This window comes from Crocuta crocuta, unplaced genomic scaffold, assembly GCF_008692635.1.
Source record: "Crocuta crocuta isolate KB4526 unplaced genomic scaffold, BGI_CrCroc_1.0 scaffold1439, whole genome shotgun sequence".
In the NCBI taxonomy this organism is placed as follows: domain Eukaryota; kingdom Metazoa; phylum Chordata; class Mammalia; order Carnivora; family Hyaenidae; genus Crocuta; species Crocuta crocuta.
This window is the reverse complement of record NW_027531312.1, coordinates 92,016-115,558: the sequence shown is the minus strand read 5'-3', so window position 1 is coordinate 115,558 and position 23,543 is coordinate 92,016. Positions and strand designations below refer to the sequence as shown.

Below are 23,543 nucleotides of genomic sequence, written 5' to 3'. Positions count from 1 at the left end.
TTTGTTATGATGATCTTGACAAAAAGGTGCAAGTCAGAAATTATACATAATTAGAGCCTGAAGAGGAAATTAATTCAGAGTAGAAGTGGACTTGATTGCAACTTGGAATGTATTCCTCACGTGTGCAAAACTGAGGTGACAGAGGGTAGGTTATGTGTGTGCAGTTATATGGGAAGAAAGACAAAGGAGGAGACACAAGTGTTAGGAGCAGAAGAAGGCCTGGGCTGTCAAAAAGAATTCTGTGACAGGCTGTAGGGATAGGTTTCACCCACATATCAGGTGAGGAGGCATTGAGATAAGGTCCCACTGTCAATAGTGGCAGGAAGGATGGTTATAGATTCAATATAGGAAGAGAAAGGAATACATTTGCCAGGGTTCAACAAGTCTCATACAGCCACCTAGAGGTAGACTATTTCCTTAAAGACTGATGAAATCAGGACCAAATATAAATCAACTTCTGACTTCTGCACATCCCCTTGCCCTTGATTGCCAAAGAAGAACTTCACAGAATCCCTGGAATTTGGGGTAATATGGAGGCAAGCCAAATGTGCAAATGTGGGACTATGGCAAATGCTCTGGTGCAGTGTATGAGCCATGTAATGTGCCATGTGTGTGGCACGTGAATGGATGAACCCAACTGCATATTTAGATGCACCTGCCACACTTGAAATTTCTTCCTTCCTCCTCCCTTATTGGGCTATGAAACCCACTGTACTCTAGTGTTAAGCACAATGCTTTGTGTAGAGTAGGAGCTTAATAAAATGTTCTCTGTTAAATTGAAAATAAATGAGGAGTAGATGGTGTTCCTCTATTTTTTTAATCCTGCATCTTTATATACATAGATAGTTTAGAGGTAGAGATAGAGATAGAAGTCTGCCTTTGGAGCATCCCACTAAGTGGGATGTGTTTGCACACCACTATGTGATGGGTGACTCCCCAAAGTGAATAACCAGAGTCTCCTGTGTACAAGATCTGCCCGTTCCTTCCCAGGCACATAGTCTGAGTACCCCAAGGCCAACCTCATAGGACATCTTTCTCAACGTCCCTAACTTTCCATTGGTGAGTTTTCTTTTGAATGCTGTTATATGAAATGTTGATTTTTAGTGAACAGTTTTCCATCATGTGGTCTCCATGTTTTCCTAAGAGCTGCAGGATACCCAAGGAGAGAAAAGAAGATACAGAAGTGGAGTCTACAAGTGGGTTGCTCAAGCTACGGCTGGTTCTTCAACTCCTTGCCATCGCAGCCAACTCCAAACCAATTATGAAAATAATATATTTTTAATAACCTTGAATGCCAGTGGTGGTTTATTACATCCGACAAAGAATATTTGTTTCTTTTTTTTTTTCCTTTCAAGGAGAGAGAGAGAGAGTGAGCAGAGGCGGGAAAGAGAGGAGAGGGAGAGAGAATCCCAAGCAGGTCTGCACAGTCAGCACAGAACTCAGTACGGGGCTCGAATTCACAAACCATGAGATCATGACTGAAACCAAAAGTCAGATACTTAACAGACTGAGCCATCCAAATGCCCCAGAACATTTCTTTTTTCTTTTTTTTTTTTAATCTGATAAGGAGTTATATAGACATTTAGATCATTAGGGCCAGAAATGAAACCAAAACTGAAAATAAAGTCTTAATTATATATCAGAAGTCTATGGAAGTATCTAGCTAACTGAGGGACTGGTGGTCACCAAGCAGCAGGTTCTGTGCCTTGAGAGCAGTATGACAGCTGTGGAAACCATGGAATTAGAGCATAGGGTAATGTCAAAGACAAAACAATGTCAGGCTGGGTCTGTCCCAGCAATAAGTTGCCAGCATTATCTTACCCCTCCTCAGGGAATAAGGATGGATAAGATCAAGCATGTGGTAGAAAATACAGTGAAGAGATATATTTAAAGATAGAATAACAACCCGGTATTCTGCTGTACCAGCCATCAAACATTTTCTTTACACACGGCCGTGGATATGGTTTTACTACCCCAAAGCAGTCCTCGCATAAAGAAGATTCACACATTAAAATATCAGTGAGATACACATGTTACCCTGTGGCCTGACAGGGCTCTAAATGTGACAGACTACTGGCTTCACACCATTCTGGGTACATTAAGGCACTGGTGAGGCTGACCATTGCAATAAAACCACACTCGATGCTATTTAACACAACTTGATACATTATGCAGTAATGGTTTTAAAAATCTTTAGATATAATCTTTGAGGACAAGGGGTTAGTGCAGATATCACCTCCACTTCAGTAGATATTCTCTATAATGTCATCATTCATTCATATAATGTCATACCTACTGACTTGAAGACAGGATGAAGATTATGTCCCAAGCCATTCACAGAGGATCTAGCCTGCCTCTCAGAGGATATTGACATCTGACTGTGGCCAGAGAGGCACGAATGTAAGCTGGAAGGGGGAGGGTGGCAGGCTAATCAATAGCACTGGAAATCACACATATTGAAGCACTGGTAAGTGCCAGTTAGAAAGGGACGTTGGATCAGTCAACCACCCACAGAGGAGCCAGGCAATCATCTATGTGTGAGGGCTAGCTTGAGATGCAAAGGCACTTGAGGGACACACATTGCTTGTCCAACTCTGTACTGAGGACTAAGTGACTTGGAGGTGAGCCCAAGTGGACAAGATGGGAAACAGAAAGTATAGAGGACAGAACAAGACTCCAGTGGGAAGATAAAGTCAGTGGAACAGACAGGAAGGAAATGAGTAGGTACAAGACAAAGGCTAGAGGGCCAGAGAGACTGGGGTGAGGGTCAGAAAGAGACCCTAAGGGGAGGTCTCAAAAGGAAATCAGGGTGTTCCCCTGGGACTAAAGTTCAGGGAAATCATTCTTCATCAGTGACTAATCCCTCCCTATCCCCAGGCAGGATCCCCCATGCACACAGGGCTGAGAAGTGTGAGGTGGGGGTACTATCTGAACCAGGAGACAACAGGAACTAATTGCTTAGCCCCTCCCTGGACTTGGAGTCTTATCTCTTGGGCACAAGCCTTCTGCTCTCCAACCAGTCCCCTCCCAAGGTTTGCAAATACCACCTCCTGCCCCTGGAGTGAAAGAACCAGGATACAGCCTCTAGGAAAGGGGTGGAGGGCAGTCTCTCAAGTCTCCTTATGGTTCAGATGGAGGAGAAGCTCTGCCACATGCACCTTGCAGTCACTTAACCCTGAGTTTTAGTGATTTCACTTAACCCAGAGTTTTAGTAATTTCACTATTAGCTCCAATAAAACCATTCTCAACAGAGGGTTTTTAAAAATTTTTTTAACGTTTATTCATTTTTGAGAGACAGAGCATGAGTGGAGGAGTGGCAGAGAGACAGGGAGACACAGAATCAGAAACAGGTTCTGGGCTTCAAGCTTTCAGCACAGAGCCTGACACTGGACTTGGATTTAGGAACCATGAGATCATGACCTGAACTGAAGTCAGACGCTTAACCAACTGAGCCACCCAGGCGTCCCTCAACAGAGGTTTTATGAAGTTAAAATGAAAAATAATGCTCTTGACATCCTGGTACATCAGAATAGAGACATTGGCACAACATATACATTTAAATGCATTCTTTTATTTAAGCATTCTGTCATCCTGACAAAGATAAAGCATTTCCCAGTCCTTACTCAGCAGTTAGAAAGAAGTCAGGCGTTTCTCAAAGTTTGACTTCACCAAGGAAACACTGCCCCTCTTTCAATTACACCTCAAGTAACCCAAGTTCACTTGGCCCTTTGCCCCTACGGGATCCCCCAGCTCACTCACAGCTCCTGTGGCGCTCCGAAGGGAGGTTTGGAATTGCATTGGTACAGAATTTGCATGTACATGTCTGACAGAGGATTCTATGGTTATGATCAGGGAAGCCATGAATTCATGTTACCTCATAGATAAAAATACTTTTAGTTAAATAAAATTAAAAGTTTAAAAGTTCCATGAAGAAATGCAAGCAAAAAGAAGAAATTGAGAATTATAGCTTTGAGGAACTTGGCCATGCAAAAATCTTATGTAAGTCGGGCAGCTATGTAATGGGTAGATATTTCAGCTTAGTTTAAGTTACAAACTCAGGGAGCATATGATATATGTACCTCAATTCCTGCTTTGTGATTCATACATGACTGGACACCCAAACCATAACTTTCCAAGTTTCCCAAGTTCTTTTTTCTTTTTAATTTTAATTTTTATTTATTTATTTTTATTTCTAGGAGAGAGAGAGAGAGAGAGACAGCGTGAGCAGGGGAGGGTCAGAGAGAGAGGGAGTCACAGACTGAAACAGGCTCCAGGCTCTCAGCTGGCAGTCAGCACAGAGCCCGACGCAGGGCTCGAACCCACGAACCGCGAGATCATGACCTAAGCAAAAGTCGGACGCTTAACCAACTAAGCCACCCAGGCGCCCCTCTTTTTAATTTTTAAAAATAATTATTTTAGAGAAAGCAAGAGAGCAGGGGAGAAGGGCGGAGGGGAGAGAGAGAATCTCAAGCAGACTCCATGCTCAGCAACGAGCCCCATGTCAGGGCTTGATCCCATGACCTTAGCCAAAATCAAGAGTCAGATGCTCAACTGACTGAGCCACCCATGTGCCCCTCCCAAGTTCTTTTTTAAAGCAATAATACCCCAAACCTACTTCTCAACACTCCTGTACAATTGTCTATGAGAAAAGAGGTGATAAATTCCTTGACGGATCTGTTTTGTTTTCACACTGTAGATAATAGGGTTCATCACAGGAGGGGCTAGGAGATAGATGTTGGCCAGGATGACATGTACAATTGGAAGGGCATGCTTGGCAAAGTGGTGAGTCATGGACAGTCCCACCATGGGCACATAGAGGACCAGAGCAGCCAGAATGTGGGACAGACAGTTATTGAGAGCCTGGGAATTTTCAACCTGGGAGCTGATTCTCAAGACACTTCTCAGAATGAGTACATAGACCACAATGAGCAGAGGGTCCAATGTAATAAAGGCCAATGCTGTAACCAATCCATACCAATTATTGATAGTGGTGTCAGTGCACACCAGGCGAGTCATGTCTTGATGAAGGCAGTAAGAGTGGGAGAGATGATGGGAGCCACAAAAGGGAAGCCATCTCAGTAGGAACAATGCAGGAAGAATGGTCAGAACACAGCAGAAAATGATGGCTATCCCTATTCAGCTGATGACCCGGTTGGTGAGGATGGTTGCATAATGCAAGGGCGGCAGATGGCCACATATCGGTCAAAGGCCATGGCCAACAACACAGAAAATTCCATAAAAGAGAATCCATGGAGGAAGAAGAACTGGACAAAGCAAGCCTCAAAGCTGATCTGTTGTCTTAACTGTAGTCATCCTAGTGTCTGGAGGTCATTTTGCAGTGGTTTAAATAGACATTTCCTTAATGACTAATAATTTGATCATCTTTTCATATGCTTCAAAGACACTGGAGTATCTTCCCTGAAAATACTTACATTAAAAGTCTGCCCGCTTTTATTGGACTGTCTTCTCATTATTGAATTATAAGCATTCTCTATTTAATCTGGATTCAAGGTGTTTTCAATTGTACATGTTATATGGGGTGCCTGGGTGGCTCAGTCGGTTAAGCGTCTGACTTCAGCTCAGGTCACTATCTCACAGTTCATGGGTTCAAGCCCCACATCGGGCTCCGTGCTGACAGCTAGCTCACAGCCCGGAGACTGCTTCAGATTCTGTCTCCCTCTTGCTCTGACCCTCCCCTGCTCATGCTGTCTCTCTATCTCTCAGAAATAAAACATTAAAAAAAAATCAGTGTACATGTTATAAAAATTTTTTTCAATCTCTGGATTGCCTTTATTTCTTCAACAGAGTCATATGAAAGGCAGAGTTCGTTAATTTTAATAAAGTTGAATTTATTAATTCATTTTTTTCTTAAAATAGATCACAAATATTGGTTCTTATATTTTCTCCTAGGTGTTTTACAGTTTTAGTATATTTTCACTATGTACACCTAGGTCTTTGCTGTGTTTAAATTAACTTTTGTGTAAGGCATGAAATAAGATCAAAGCTAATTTTATTTTTGTATAAATATACAGATGTACCAGCACCATTTATTGAAAAGATTATTCTTTCTTACAAAAATAGTTGGTGACTTTGCCAAATATCAATAATTGATTTATGTGAAGATCTATTTGTGAACTCTGTCATCTGTTTTATTAATATCTCTGTCCCTCCATATGATTATTCTGCATGATCTTACTGAAGATTTATAGTAAGTATTGAAATTAGGTGTTATATGAGCTCTACAAAACTGTTCTTTATTTGTATGTGTTTAGCTAATCTAAATCTTTTGCATTTCTAAGAAAAAGAAAGTGAAAAACCCATGGAATTCTACAAAAAATATGCTAAGAATGTATTGCTTCCCCCTACCCTCCAAATGGATGTGCTAAGGTCTTATTCTTTTTTATTGTTACTGGATTCATTTACTATTATTTTGTTAAGACCTTAAAAACAAACTAACAAAAATTTTAAAAAACTGTAAGTGGATGGAAAATATAAAGTAGTAATTTTCTTTTGTCAGCAAAGTCTTTGCTCTGTTTTGGAATCAGAAATGTTTTAACCCAGTGTATTGGTATGTTTCCTTTTTATCTATCATTATATAATTTCATATATAGCCCAATTTATTCTTTGTACCACTGTTCAGTTATATTTTTCCCTACTTATGTGATAATTCCACAATATCTTATTATTACTGTGGTTTAATATTCAATTGTGTTTTAATGAATTTAATAGAAAGAAAATAGTCTTAGTCTCAATTGTTATTTAACCTGAAAAATGTTTATTTTACATTAGTTTTTGAAGAAATTTTTCACTAGAAATCTCTGTTAACAGAATTTATTTCCACCACATCGCAAAAGAAATTGCACATTTTTCCCTTTGACCTCTGTTGTTTCTGAAGAAACGTCATATGAAATTCTTCTCATAGTTTCTTTGTATGCAATGTGTCTTCTTAAATATTCACTTACTTGTATGTTTTCTTTAAATGACCTCGCTCCATATTTGCTGAGCATCTGAATTCATGAGTATTCTTTATGTTCTAATATTGAAAATTTTCATGCAATAATTCTTCAAAAATTTTTGATTCTTTTTTCTCTCTTCTTCACTTCTAATACACTAATTGCACCTGTGTTAGACAGCTTGATATACCACCTCTGGAAGTCATTTAAGTTTTTAAAAAATCTTTTTGTTTCATTCAGTGTTTCTGTTTGGATGATTAAATGGATACACCTTTGAGTTCAGTTACTCTTTCTTCTATGTTGTCCAATCTACACTGGATCTCAACCAATAATATTTTGATTTTAGTATTTTATTTTTCTCTACTTGGATTCTCACTTATTTTTTATACTTTCCAAATATTTCCTAAAATCCTAATCTCATCCATATCTAAACTCCTCATCTTTTCTTATCTAAAGTGGAGAAGATGTGGTTCATCTATACAATGGAATACTACATGGCAATGAGAAAGAATGAAATCTGGCCATGTGTAGCAACATGGATGGACCTTGAGGGTGTTATGCTGAGCAAAATAAGTCAGGCAGAAAAGGACAAATACCATATGTTTGCATGTATAGGAGGATTAGGAGGAACTTAACGGAGGACCATGGGGGAGAAGAAGGGGAGAAATGGTGGGGGAAAGGGAGAGAGGCAAACCATGAGAGACTCTGGAATGCTGAGAACAAACTGAGGACTCATGGGTGTGGGGGGGAGGGGGGAGACGGGCATGGAGGAGGGCACTTGTGGGGATGAGCACTGAGTGTTATATGGAAGCCAACTTGACAATAAACTATTTGTAAAAAATAATAATAATAATAAAATAAAGTGGAGGTACCTTGGGAACAAGACAAAGAATTTTAGCTTAATGGAAGATGGAGGGTAAATTTCAGTCAAACTTTTTAAGAGAACACTTTTAGGCTAGAAGAAAACTCTAGAATATTCTTCAGATACCACTCAAAATAAATCCCTTCTGGGTTGAAGCTAGAGTGCCGAGCACAAGTGGATATAGCCCATTAAAACTGAAAAGAACAGACTGTCACCATTCCAAGATTCTATTGGAGGCCACCTTGTGGCATCTCTTTTCTCTGTTGTTCTTCGGTATCTACAGAATAAATAGGTTTTGAAAGGTCTTTTGAGTCCTGTCCTATTCTGGTTGTTGGAAGGAGAGGATATTCTTTCTGTACTGGAATTGCAAGTAGAGAGATGTGGACAGACCAGAAAACAGAGAAGGTTTGATCTGACTATCTACTGCTAGGAAGCTCTCAGAAGAACGGTCAGTCTGCTGAGTAGTTCAAAGAAGGCCACTCTCCTGTTTCCACAGCTTTGCTTTGTACTCAATGTGTCTAAACAGGGATGATGTTAACAAACATATCTCTGTAGACTTTGAGGCTCATGAGAAAAGAGACCTTATCATTTATCCACTGCTCTGTCCTAGAGCTTTGTACAGTGCCTGGCATATAGTAGGTTCTTAATAAATATGTGGTGGATAAATGGATAATTGTTGGGCTCCATGAATGTCTCTAAGTAAGCCTGCACCATTCTGTGTATGTGAGTGTGCTCTGTTGCACTTTCCTAATCTGACTTAAGAGACACTTTCATTCTCCAACTTTAACAACTAGCGTTGCTCTTGGAGCACAGCAGGCACATTCCCTAAAGTGAGTACTCAGGGTCACAGGTCAGTGGTGATGGTTGTTACTAAGTGATGAGTAAAGTTGCTTGGGATCAGAGTCCATGTGCAGCTGCTGGCAGAGGCCAACTGAAGAAACTGGAGCAGAGGGGTACTGGATAAAGGCAGGGCCCCTGGAAGCAGTATGCTGGTACCTTGAAGTCAGCCAAGAAGTTGAGCCTTAAAAGTGGGAGCAGGAGTAATGGAAAGCCTGTCGGACAATCTTGTGATAACATGAGCTTACAAAGATGCATATCAACAGCCCAGTTCTTGGTCACCAGTAGATTGTCCACCTCCTTCCTCATTTGCCTACTATGAAGGCAGAGGCTCCCTGTCCAAACCATCCCACTGATTACATAGCATAAAACCTGCATGACAGAGATAAGAAAATTTACCCCTTAGGCTTCATCATTGCTGTAAATGAGGAAGCACAGAGACAACTAGAGTTTGACTCTTTCTCAGGCTCCATAAGAAAGTATATGAAGAGCAGTTTGTGTTAATCAGGACACAAAGAGCTACTTTATTTTTTTTCCCCGAAATTATCATGGGCACCTGGGTAGCTCAGTTGGTTAAGCATCTGACTTCGGCTCAGGTCATGATCTCTTGGTTCATGAGTCTGAGCCCCCGTATCAGACTCTCTGCTGTCAGCGCAGAACTTGCTTCAGATCCTCTGTTTCCCTCCCTCTCTGCCCTTTCTCTGCTCTCTCCCTCAACAAACAAAGAAGCATTTAAAAAGAAAAAGAAATTATCACCTTCTTGTTGCCCATTATTGTCACAATAGCTGACTGAATGATGCATACTATAAACATTTTACTTGCTAAAAAACAAAATCATAAAACTGAGTAAATTGGAAGATCTAATTGGCTTTATTAAATAATTCATGAATCAGGCAGTATTCCATCCAGCAAGTAGAGGGGAGCTCCTAAGATGTAAACAAAATGGAAGGTTTTTATAAGAAAGGGAGTGGGGCAAGAAAGTTGTAAACAGAAGAAAAGAAAGGATTATTCCAAGCAAGGTCATTGTCCTTTAGGAAGAAGAGCAGGGGGTCTCCTCATGCAGCTGACCTCAGCTTCCTTTGGGGAGTGGGGAGGGCCATGTGACAGACTTCTTGATACCTATCAGAAAACTCCTTACTGACCAGTCAATACTACATTTCTGGTGGAGAATGAAATTGAAATTAGATTAGGTGTTAAGCCCTGGTTTACTGACTTAGGGCCTTAACCTTGGTGATGTCACTTTGGGCCCCTGGTTTTCTTTTTAACGGCGTGCTAAAGGCAATTAAGCTGGAAAAGCTTAAATCACTTGATTTTTTCACTTGGCTGGGATTAAATGAAGGGATCTGACTGAATTTCAAAGTCCTAAGAACTTCTGTTTCTTCATACCATCTTCCAAGAAGATGAGTTCGTCCTCATTGGAAAACAGTCAAATGTCTAGGTGTATGCTTGGAAAGAACACTATTCTCCCCCTTTTCTTTTTAATTTTTTAATGTTTTATTTATTTCTGAGAGAGGGAGACAGCGTAAGCGCGGAGGGTCAGAGAGAGAGGGAGATACAAAATCTGAAACAAGCTCCAGGCTCTGAGCTGACAGTCAGCATAGAGCCCAACGCAGGGCTCAAACCCATGGATCGTGAGATCATGACCTGAGCTGAAGTCGGACACTTAACAGACTGAGCCACGCAGGCGCCCCTCCCCTTTTTCTTTCCTTGGCTAAATGTGCTATTTTATCATCTATTGATTTATCTGGTTAGACCTATTGAAAATCTCTTACAGGCCCTTAAGTCTGGTTTAATTTCTTATTTCTATGGGTCTATTTATACCATTCTGTTGTAATTGACTTCTTATGTATCTGTCTCTCCCAGGGTCATATGGGTCCCTAAGATCATTTCTTAACTATTGTGTATCCTCAATGCCTAACATAACAGGCACTCAACAGGATGATCATGGGGCAAGGTGCGACCTAAGGAGCAAATTGAAGGAGGCATCCACTCTCAAGTCCTTCAGCTTCTGACCTTACCCTTGGACAATAGCAGAATGGGTATCTCCTTAGATTTTTTTCTTTAGGTGTCTACCTTGCCTATCCTTGGCCTGGTCCTGATGCTCGATATTTGATTCGGGAGAAAAGCCACTTCTCACAAAGGTTTTTTAAAAAATTCTTTCTCTGTAGGAAATTTCACACTGATTCTGATATCCTGTTAAACTGATGTTACCTCCTTGATCATGTCTCAGCAGATGCTATTGATAAGGAGGAAGAAGAAAAATGAGATGAGAAGCCTGATGAAGAAGACAATGTTAGCGAACAAACTCAGAAGGAAATAGTTCTAGTTGGGCTCAAAATACAGATAATTGTGGTACAGGAGTTAGGTACTCCAGAACCTGATAAGACCTCAGATATAAAATAGATTTGAAGAGGTATTTACTTGGCCTCAGTAAAATGGCTCCAGACCTACTCTTAAAGGAATATGGGTGTCAATGCATTGGTGTATCAGACTTAACACACACCTTTATAGCCTTCAAGTTACATTGATTGCACACTTTTAACATGTATCTCATTGGTCTCCTCTCTGATATATCCCATGACTTTGCCCCTCTCTCGCTGGAATTTTTTTTTTCCTTTGACGGAGACAAAGAGCATATGCTTGCACACACATGTGTGCGAGAGCAGGGATAGAGCAGAAGGAGACGGAAAGGGAATCTTAAGTAGATTCCACACCCAGTTTGGAACCCGATGTGGGACTCAATCTCACAGCCCTGAGATTATGACCAGAGCTGAAATCCAGAGTTGGACGCTGAATCAATTGAGTCACCCTGGCACCCTGTCCGACTGGAATTTTTATGAGCTTCCCAAATATGTTCCTTTCCTGCAATATCCTAACACCAATGTGTGATTTTTATTGCTCTACTTAAAACAATTTAAAGATTTTAGAGCTCTTGGTGTCACCAGCTAGACCATATTAGAAATAAGTCCACTGAGGGGCGCCTGGGTGGCTTAGTCGGTTAAGCGTCCGACTTTCGCTTAGGTCATGATCTGGTGGTTCGTGGGTTCGAGCCCCGCGTCGGGCTCTGTGCTGACTGCCAGCTCAGAGCCTGGAGCCTGTTTCAGTCTGTGACTCCCTCTCTCTCTCTGACCCTCCCCTGCTCACGCTGTCTCTCTCTCTCTCTCTCCTAGAAATAAATAAAAATATTTAAAAAAAATTCTTAAAGAAATAAGTCCACTGACCCAATCAAAGAAGCATGCAAGTCCCTCCCCTAGTTCCTTATTGGCTGAATACTACCGAGGCTACAGCCTTACCCATTGACATTGCCGAACGCCAAGGTAAGGCAAAAAGTAATCTGAATGGACAAATGTACATTCTCTGAGGTGACAGAGTCTTTCAGTCTCCCCTCCCTTTGTTCTTTGGAGCATGCTCATTGCAAGCCTGAGAAAATACGCCTGCAAAATGGAGAGGGAAAGAACCAAGAAGTGAAGTGTCTAGGGAGAGGTAGGCTCTTATGTATTTCCAATAGGTTGTAAACCTATTATCCAGTAGGATAATGTTAAGCCAATATTCCCTTTTGCCCCTAGCAAAGTGTCATCATGGAGGCAGCTGAGCTTTTAGAGGGAAGTCACTCTGCCTGTTTCAAGGACTTGTCAATGGGCTGTAGGCAGTAAGGGAATTTAATTTTTCATTTGCCTTTGTTTCTCACATCACCATGGCAAGCATTTCAATCCTTTTCCTTAGTTCTTGGGTAGCCAGGGGTGTCTGAGGAATATCACACACATTACACCTGGTAGGGAGGAGGGGTGCTGGCTTGTACTTTGCCCTCAGCTCACCTTGTGTTGTCTCATTAGAGTGGCCCAGGGAAAAGTTTGGGAAATGGCAGGCTGCTTTGGTGAGTAAGGTGTTTGAGTTACCTGAACTAGACGGTCTATGAGCAGAGACAGACAAAACAAACAAACAAAAATACCGGGTAGACCTTAGCCCAAGCTAGAGGTGAGGGTAGGAGGATTGATTTTTGCTTTTCAAAAGAGGTTTCACTGAAAATTTGTCACAGTGAGGATGAAAAATTGCTCTTCTTTGGAATGACTGGTGAGAGGCAGGATGTAAGGAAGGAAGAGCTTGCTATAAAGTTTGCTGCAGGAAGATGTGGAGCCTTCTTCCAGGAAAACATTGTAGACATTCTATACATGCATAGATGCAGACATCCAGGGAGGCAGGGGAATAGAAAATACAAGTTCCAACAAGAGGCTTTCTCATGGGCTGAGACCCGACTACAGGATCCCTTTGACAATCCTGACATGCGTAGGTCTTTCCAGCCAGGAAGACCCTTACCAATCACACACCAAAAAAAATGTTTATCTAGGGAGGGACTTGCTCACCAGGCCTGGACCTTGGATCAGAAAAAGGTGTGATTTGTGGGGTCAGAAAAATAATCTTCTTTCTACCCTTCTAGGTTCATGGCTGGGATCACCTCCCTCTCTGTATAAAAACAGACAGATTAGAGAAAAGCAAACAAGTTTAACAGCATGAATACCTCCTGTATACATGGAGGGTACCCAGGATAACTCAGTAACTCCCCAAAATGGCCCAAGCCACAATTTAAAACCCCAGATCCAGCTAAAGGCAAAAGATGTTGGGAGGCTGGAAGCCAGTTATGGGAGGCTAGTGGAAAAGCACATTGATCAAGGGTAAGTTTGTTATGCAGATTTAAGCCTTTGCCTTCACCATTGATAAGTTTCTAAATATTTAGCCATTTACCTCTTCCTAGTGTAGAGGGAGACACCCTTACAAATGTAGATTTCGCTTACAAATGTAAATACTTCTTACAAAAGGGTAGCTTCTATTTGGTTGGTTTACAGAGCTCTTTTTGAACCTCCCGGTTTCTTAAAAATGATCAGCCTAAAATAAACCTTATGCCAAAAAGGATGACTTTAGAGTCACAAATTCTGCTCCCCTTCAGGCTACAGCCATTTTCTGCAACAGAGCCCCACCCCCACCCCCAAAGTGAGTCTGAGTCTGGAGAAACCAAAAACCCTGAGTAATGATTTCCCTTAGTTCTGTGTCTGGTCCGACTGGGGATTCAAAGCTTGGTCAATGTAACTAGGACTAAAGGCATTCAGAAATATCTAAATCCAATGAGGTTGTTTTTAATACCTGAGAAAAGTAGAGAAAAATCTCTCTCCATTAATTTCAGGAATTTATGTGGGTTCTAAGGTTTGGGTATGTCTGTTGTCCGGATGCATGAGACAGAGGCGACCATCTTCAGAAGCAGAATGCAGGAGCTCGCAGTTCTCAGAACTTCGTGGGAGATCAACAGGATGTGGGAAGATTAAGTTAGAAGATCTACTTAACTTACTGGGAAAGGAAGGTTTGAATTTAAGCCCATTTGGGGGTTGAAGGCTCCCCCTGGTGGTTGTATTGGAAAACCACAAGATGCATATTGACTGGCCGTTCTACAGTAATCATACCCCCTCAAGCCTGACTCAGTTGGCTAGGTATTGATACTGGATAGAAGCTCCCCTAACTATAACTTAGATGGGGACCCTGAAAAGCATGCTAGGATCCAATATACCCCTGTCTCTCCCACAGACTTTCTCAATCTCTGATACAGAGTAGGCTCACTTGTTCTTGTGGATAGGGGGTGAGCTAAGACAATCATATTCTCACATACACACAGCTGTCTCTCTCTCTCTATCTTTCACACATGCACACACATATACACACACAGGCACATGTGAAAATAACATTATATGCACTAAAAGCCACTAACACACATACAAATAGGCGCACTCTTACATTGATACCTCTAAGTAATGGATTTAGATACTTTAGTAAGGGATTTTTTTAAAGTTTACTTATTTATTTTGAGAGAGAGAGATAGAGTGAGCATGGGAGGGGCAGATAGAGAGAGAGAGAGAGAAGGAATCCCAAGCAGATTCTGTGCTGTCAGAGTGGAGCCCAACTTGGGGCTCAAACTCAAGAAATGTGAGAACATTACCTGAGCCAAAACCAAGAGTCGAACACTTAACCAACTGAGCCACCCAGGCACCCCAATACTTTAGTAATGGATTCTAATACATTCAAGATTAAGTCCTGAATGACTCACACGAACATATTGATACACCACATCCCTAAGCATGTGTCCCTAAGTGTCCCATATTGATACATCACATATCTCCTTTCACTTCACTTTATATTCACAAGATTTCCTTGTTGGGGAGGGGAAAAATTTTACTCCACCCTTCAAGCTTCTTGTAGCTAGTTTAAGAATTAAATTGACATGAGACAGATTAATCCTTAATTAATCATGAGACAGAAGAAATTCAAATTTAATTGCATATATACGGGGGCTTCATAAGCATAAAAGGCCTGTATGCAGTCAGTCAAGCAAGTGAGGCTTATACCACCAAGAACTAAGGAGAAAGGGATAGGAATTCAGGACTTGAAAGGAGAGAGAGAGATGATTCACAAGAAGATGAAAAGAGGAAAAATTTGGTAAACAAATGTTTCCTGGGCCTTAGAGAAACAAGAGATGGAGAATTTTAACAAACGGATTTTGCTAGGTTCCTCCCTGTCTTCCATATCTAGTTCATATTACACTGTAGTTACTATGGTAATAGCCCTCTTAGAACAGGTGTTCTACCTAAATTCTTTTAGGCAGTCAATGGGAAGCAAAAAGAGAAACTTTTTTAGTCTTCTGTTTCTTAAAAATAATCAGCCTAAAATAACCCACATGCCAAAGAGACACATTTTGGGGTGGCAAATTTTGCCTCTCTATACCATCATTACCCAAGGGGACAGAGATATGCCTTAGGACTATTCCTTTGTTGTTCTCTGCCACCAGCCTTCAGAAACAAATTCTGCCTTCCTAGCCTGGGAGAGTCAAATTGTTCAGTAAACTGTGTTTAACCACCTGTTTTCTTTATCAAATGTGATCTTCATAAGGGCAAAACTATGTCATGTCAACTTGTGTATCTGCAAGGCCCCACTCAGGATTTTTCAGAGCAGGCACTTAATAGATGCATAGCAATTGAAAATAGCTAAGAATGGTTAATGTAATTTCAATCTTCATTCCAAAAGATTTTTCTGTGATATGACAAAATAAAGCAAAAAGACCCAAAACATTTTGTATTTCTTAAAATGACAGTTCTTTGGGCATCTGTCCTTCATTTATTGTATAACTCAAAGAAGCAGAGTAGAAAGCTGTTATAAAGATGCTAGTAACAAATATAAGGCAAATACTATTGCGAGCTTCCAGATAAGTGGTAGGTTATCCATTCTATAGTATTGTTTAGCCATGTGAAAGCTAGCTCCATACACCAAATAATGTTTGTTGCCAGTGCAGATTTTAAATTTTTTCTACATATTGCTAACACTATATTCTATTAAAAAAAATACAAGGTCATTCCTTACTTTATTAAACTCAATCATCAATATGTATACAGCTTTCCAGAGTCTTATCTCTGCCTACATCTACTGTCTCATTTCAAGGTATTACTTCTCTTAAATTTTATATTTGAGTATTGGACAATTTTACAGTTCTCAGAAAAATTTCCTCACCTCTATACCTTAACTTATACCACTCCTTCCTAGTAATCCCTTTCTATAAAGTCGCATCTCACAATTAATTGTTACTTGATCTTCATAGCTCAGCTTGAGTGCCTTCCCTGTGCCTCCCAATTGGGCTAGTTGCTACGCACTCAAACTTCCATAACTGCTATGTCCATTTCTTTGGTTGCCTATATGATAATTGTTGTATCATTTCATATGTGACAGATGCCCCCAAATAATAGCAATTACTGTTGCTGATGGTGATAACAGCAGCAATTCTTCCCTAACAAGGCTCCCTCTGGGATGTGACCAAAATTATGTTCTCACTAAAGGCAGAATAATCTCAAATTTTTCTGGTAAGGTTTTCCTTCCCTAAAAACCTGAGTATTTTGAACTATCTCCCTTTGTTGCCTAAGCCAGGACTCTCTTCATCAACTATAATTTCAAAAGATGACCTGTTTTATGCATCTCCTGTCCTGTCAACCTATCTCTGCCTGCCTATGGTCTGTCCATAACCACTGGTTATTTACCTCGTCTGAGGTGGCACCCTCTTCTACCCAGATGTAGTCTGATCCCACTGGCATGTCCTAAACTTCATGGGCCTCTATCCTCACTTTGGATCTATATGCCCCATTTTGGGGGTTCACTCTCACACAGACCCAATCAACCATCCTCTGCTTATGATTATATTATTATAATATCTTGTTCATGCCAATATCCAAGTGTGTGTGTGTGTGTGTGTGTGTTCAAAGGGAAGAGAAGTGTGCATATGGCCTGATCACATCCATCAATGTAGGTTTTATAGCTTGGTCTGAGGAAGAAAGACAAACTGATTTTTCTGAAAGATGATGGTATTTGTTACCAGAAGGGAGAAGAAGGCAAGAAGAGAAGAAACATTGGGGAACAGACTCCTTGTGTTAGGGCTTGTTGAAGCAGTGCCCGCATATTCAGAGCTGAACGGAGAGCCTCAGGAAAGCCTGAAAAACTGGCTGGAATATGAATTCGGGATGGGAGTGTATATGGAAGATTTTCACCTGGCCAACCTCTAAGCTCAGTGGTGCAGTGTCTGCCAGAGACAAAGAGTGAAGGAATGATCTCATCAAAGCAAATAGATAAGTAGGCCTGAAAATGAGGACGTAGGGGTGGCAGTGGCTCTGGCATTTCCAGGAGGATGAGCAATGTGAGCCAATACGGGAGCCACGTGGGTGGTCCTCATATACCACGTCCAGCCTCTCCGGCAGACCGTGGGACCTTCTAATGAACGAAGGGAGGGATCGAGTGAGGTAGCAGGTGGCCGGGATCTGTGTCTTCATAAAGCAGGAAAATGGGATGAAACTGTACCCACTTTTCTGATAGCAGAGATCCAGAAGCCTGGAGATTAAGTCCTATAAAGTCAGGGCTCTCCGGCCTCAGGTGAACGCCCTGGCAGGAGAGAGGAGTGCCGAGGGGAGAGGAGTAACTCAGCTCTTGTCCCAGGCCTCCCAGCCCTGGGGACCTTTTGTTTGTCCTCAGCTTCTCCCAGCTGTTGCCGTGGTGCTTTGGTGCTTCGCACGCACAGAGGACAGGACGACGGAGAATAAATCCTTCTCTGACAGCACAGCCTATGCCTCACACTGACGCTGGCGCCGTCCTGCCAAGCCGCTCCCTGTCCCAATACAGATCACCTGAGCTTCGCTTTTTTTAAATTAGCATCTACAGGTGAGTCTCCACTGCTGCCCTGAGCCGGGGCTTCAGGGGCGGGGGTCACATGAAAAGAAAGAGAGAATGCAGGGGGGTATATAGCTGTCCAGGAAGGCAGAGACCCTGCAAAAATGTGGCCTTAGTTCTAATTCTAGCTCCTGCACTAAATCCTTGAATGACCTTAGGCAAGTATGTTCAGCACACTGGGCCTTGGATAGGTTTTTGCATTTGTAAAATGAAGTCTTGGATTCCAGGACCCCCCAGAAACTCTTCCACTTCTGACACTTGTAAAACCTCTGCAAAGAACCAGGGCCAGAGAAAGGAACAAAGACTTCCCTCTCTAGAGAAAAGGAGAGACCATCTACAATATTCTGTTACTGAGGTCACGAGAGAGGCCAGGGCTGATGTGCCCAGGTCAGGTCCTTCTTGGATTGTCTGGAAATCATGGATATTATAAACCCTCTGGTCTCCACAGACCCCTCCCTGTATTCTCATCAACCAAGCAGCCATTCATGTCTTCAACTCAGATATTCAGTACACTTTGTGTGCCGGACCAGTGAACATGGCAAAAAAGATCCTGCCCTAGTCTTTTCATTAACACAGATACCCCTGTGGCTTCCCCAGTACCCAGAATATGCCCATCCCCCTCCAAAGTCCTCATCCACCCTGGTCACAAGAGGCATGTTGACACATGAATTTGACCCTTGTGGGAATGCTAAAAAATGAGGTATCTTCAAAAATAAGGTCCAAGTCCATATGTGTATTTTCCTACTCATTAGAAACCATAGCCTCTACCACTAACTCATTTTTTTAACAGCAAATATTAAGTTGAAGCTGAATATTTAGAACACAAAGGTACGGTGGAGATGTACTTATTCATTGCATAGTGAACAATCTCTATTTTCAGGAATTTCCTCTTTAGGTTTCCTGTGCCTCCTTGGCTGCGAATACTATAGTTACACTGTAACTGTAGCCATGGCTTGTGCTGACAAATGGACTCCTGGGTTCTTTTGTTGTTGTTTCTTTTTTTTGGCTTTTAAAACCTTAGTTACTTCAAAACTTTTATCAGAGACATGGTTCTGTTTTGGGGTGGGGGTAGCCTCAGCCTCAAGAGTGGCTCTGACGTTAGCCCTCCCACACAGGACAAAGCAAGATTTCTCCTCCTCAGTTAAGGGATGCAGGCTGGAGGTCAAAGCCGGAGTGGGAAGGGGGCCGGGGCCTCTGAGTGCTCACCTCACATGGGAAGATTTGGCCCACTTCCATGGAGGATCAAAGTTTGGACTCCAGTTTCTCCTCACTCTGGAAGAGGGTGGGGTGAGGTCTCAGGGGAAGCAAGTGGCTGCCTCTCCATCTGGCTCAGCTGAGGAGCTGGGACAGGAGCCAAGAGGGGCTTATGTGTTTTCTCTGGTTCTGTCCCACCAGTTCTTTGGAGTAGGCTGGGCTGGGGATTTGGGATGGGGTCGGCTCTCTGGCCAAGATGCGAATGGGGGCCCCTTTAGGCAGGTGGCAATTTGGGGAGTCTTTTTTTAAAGAGAAACACTTGTTGCTCTCTTAGAGTGGACAAGTATCTGTCATTTTCAGAGAAACTCCTTAGAACTTCCTTTCCAAGAGAAACAACCCCAGCCCTGTGATGGTCTGTCTATAGACCCCCTTTCCCCCAAATCCCTCTTCCTGTCCTTATCATTCTAAAGTCAGTGAAAACAGGACTCAGAACAAACTCCAGGCACAACTCATCAGGACAAGCGGTGAGCACTTGATTCATTCACTTATTCATTTCGTTTTTCATGCAAAAGTGCCTACTACGTGTTAGACACTGTTCTGGGCTCCCGGGGTCTTATAGAGCCCATTCTCATCAGTACAAAAAAATGAGTCAAAACCATAGATCCTAAACACACACACATCACACATATAAGGAGTATATATAAGATACAAATAATATATTTCATATATAGTGTATTTATGGAGGCGTAAGTATACTTATATACAAAGACTATATCTATGAAAAATGCATATTATATTATATGAAGTATGTATAGGTAAATATACTTATTTTTATTATTTATAGTATACACATTTGTAGTTGTAATTGTTACTTATGTGTAACATATAAGTGGGCACTATATATAAATATAAATAAGTATAAATATATAAAGGATGTATGTGTGTAATTTACACCTAAATTTTTTTTTGAAAGAGAGCATGAGCAGGGAAGGGGAAGGGACTACGTGAGGAGACATAGACTCCAAAGCAGGCTCCAGGCTCTGAGCTGTCAGCACAGAGCCCGATGTGGGGCTCAAGCCCACAAAACCATGAGATCATGACGAGCAGAACTTGTACGCTTAACTGACTGAGCCACCCAGGCGCCCCTGTTATTTATAGTATACATAGGTGTAATTGTAATTGTATATATTATATATAACATATGAGTAGATAATATATGTAAGTATAAATAAGCTTATTTATAAGTATATATATACTTATCCTTTATATATTATGTATAAATATATATATGAAGGATAAGTATAAATAAGTGTGTGTATATATATATGAGAAGTACATGTGTGATTTACACTTTTTTAAATGTTTATTTATTTATTTTAAAGAGAGAGAGAGGGAGAGAGAGAGTGTGTGAAAAGGGCAGAGAAAGAGGGAAAGAGAATCCCAAGCAGGCTCCATTCTGCCAGTACAGTGTCCAGACGCAGGGCTCAATCTCACAAACCGTGAGATCATGACCTGAGCCAAAATTAATAAGAATCTGTCACTTGAGGCACCTGGGTCTGTCAGTCAATTAAGCATCTGACTCTGGATTTCCTCTCAGGTCATGATCTCCTGGCTCAAGAGCAGTTCATGAGACCGTGCTCTGGATCAGGCCCTGCACTGACACGAGGAGACTGCTTGGGATTATCTCTCCTTTTCTCTATGCCCCATCCCCCCCTTCAAAATAAATAAATAAACCTAAAAAGAAAAAGAGTCCATGCTTAACTAAAAATAAGTAGATAAATCTAAAAATAGAGTCCAGGCGCCCCTTTGATTTACACTTTCGGTGCTATAGCAGAGGTATTATGTTAGTACCAAGAAAGATTTGCCTTACTCTGCACAAGAAAGTCAAGAGAAATTTGTCAGAGAAGATGATATTTATGCTGTTTTAAAGAATCAGCCAAAGTTCACTTGTCATTTAAAACAAGATTTTTTTCCAGGAAAGCAAGATATAAAGCAATATAAATAATAGCAACAAGAGAGGTGTCTGGGCAGTTTAGTCAGTTGAGTGTCTTACTTCACCTTTGGTGAACTCACCTTTGATGGGTTTGAGCTTTGCATTTGGCTCTGTGCTGAGAGCTCAGAGACTGGAGCCTGCTTCAGATTCCGTGTCTCCCTCTCTCCCTGCTTTTCCCCTCCTAGCGATCTGTCTCTCTCTCAAAAATAAATAAACATTAAGAAAAATTTTTAATAATAACAACTAGAAAAATACATATAGGGAATTGTAGAGAATTGTGGAAAGAGTTGCATGGATTTGTCAACTGCAAGAGAAAAAAGATGAGTTGAGAAAGATCTCGAAGCCAGATGGACCCAGCTACAGAACATTCTAGCATATTCAGACCACACATCTTGGAATTTGGCAGACATAGGCTAAGATGCTCACTTGGACATTAGCTCACTGAGAAGCCTAGGGAAAGTCATTTACCTCTGCTCTAGTTCCCTTCTCTGTGTAGTGGGGATAGAACACTTCATGGTTATGAGAAATATATGTGATGATGCTAAGTGCCCCTGGATGGGGCACGGACTCACTAAACTGCAACCCGCATCACAGCTGTTCACGTGAACCACATTCTGGTGAAATGTAGAGCAGCTTAGAGAGTTAGCATTCTCTGCACAAACCCCAGGACCGTACCAGGGAATGGATCAAGGGGAGCGGGTGCTGGGCACACAAGTTCAGTGACAGAGAGGTCAGTTGAGCAGGTACAAACTAAGAACTATGGCAGTGAGCACAGGGGTGGAGACAAAGCAACAGACTGCTGAGATATTCAGGAGATAAAAATTACTTAACTTAGAAAAACAGATCTGGGAAGAAGGAAAGGGTCAACTAAAGCATACATTCCAAAATGTTGTCTTGGATGATTACAAAGTGATAAACAATACTGTCAAAAATGCATAACTAGAAGGAGAATCAGGTGTGGAGAAGGTAGATGATGGACTCAAAATTAGATGTGTTGGGTTTAACTGGCATCCATTTTGAGACTAGCAGGAAGGCAGAGGTTTGGGCCTGATGCAGAGCAGAGTTGTCTAGACTAGAGATAAATATTTAGGGGGTATCAGTCTATAAGTAAAACAATAGCTTATGTAATTAGTAAGAAAGTATTTAACATCAGGAGCCTGAGTAACATGAGCAAATGAACATTTGAGCAATAGATAGGAGGGACTAAATAGGAGCTGTCATAAAAATTAGAAGAGAACCAGCAGATACTGCCATCAGGAATTCCAGGAGAGATCTTTAAAAAGAAGGAACAGTTCTAGAGATCAGGTGTGACTAAGTCTCTGTTGGATTCCGCCCTTACGTGTCACTGGTGAGTTTAAAAAGTTTTGCTGTAGCTAAATTAAAAACAAAACAAAACAAAAAGCCATTGGGTGGTTGGGTTGGTTCAATAGTGAACTTAGGAGTGAAGAAATGGAGAGGATACATGTAGGTAGTTCTTTGGCCCCTTTCAAAGTGATGAAAGGCTAGCATTGGTCTTCCAGAATATTTTTCCTTATCACCACCTCCTCCGGCACTCTTTCCGGTGCTTGGCAGCATGCATTATCACCTCTACCTCCTCCTGGTACAGGTAAAGGGTACAGCCCTTTCCAATCCCATTTTATTCACTGAAACTTTAGCACTGAATCACTTTGCTCTTTCCATGACTGACCCAGACTAAATTCTTATGATGCCAATCCTCCCTCCCCTAATCCGATCAGCAGCCATACTCTCAGCACCCTGACCTCCTCTCAACAAGGATTGTGTCCTTTACCTTAAACCAGCAAAGCAACCCCATCCCATACTCTATAAACCTGGTCCATTTTCACTGTCTCTCACTCCTTCATGTCTTCACTTCTGTTTTTATGTAGAGCAGTGTCCACTGCACATCATCATAATCACTCCTTTGATACACTCAGAACTGTAGTCATGCTAGCTTACCCAAACTTCAACTCTCCACATACTTCTCTTCTGCATTTGAGCAAATAAGCATAGTGGTTAAAAACAGACCAGAATGCTGACCGGCTCCACTTTGCATTTATGAACAACCAATGGACCTCATCTCTACCTGGAATCCTACACTGCCTTGTCCATCGGAACACACTAGAATCATATTCGATTCCCAATCACTCTATGGAAATGCTCTCTCACAATCAGCCATGACTTCCTCATTGCTAAATCCTCTGGTCACTTCTCAGTCCTTATTACCTTGAACTGTTAGTGACATTATATAGAATTGATTAATCCCTCATGAAACATACACTCCAAACCACCATCTCCTGGTCTTTGCATGATTCAACTGGGATTTTCTTCTCTTAGACTATTTTACTGGAATCTCTCTTCTCAACCTCAAATTGCCAGATTTGCCCAGGGCTCAATACTAGAAGCCTCTCTCTACACTCACTTCTTAGGTTTTTTTTTTTTTTTTTATTTTTTTTTTTTTTTTTTA

The 23,543-nt window shown here is 41.5% G+C and overlaps 1 pseudogene; it reads right to left on the bottom strand.

Moving 5' to 3' along the window:
- Positions 1–4,611: 4,611 nt before the first annotated feature.
- On the bottom strand, positions 4,612–16,769 carry LOC144237970 (olfactory receptor 51Q1-like; annotated as a pseudogene).
- Positions 16,770–23,543: the final 6,774 nt, after the last annotated feature.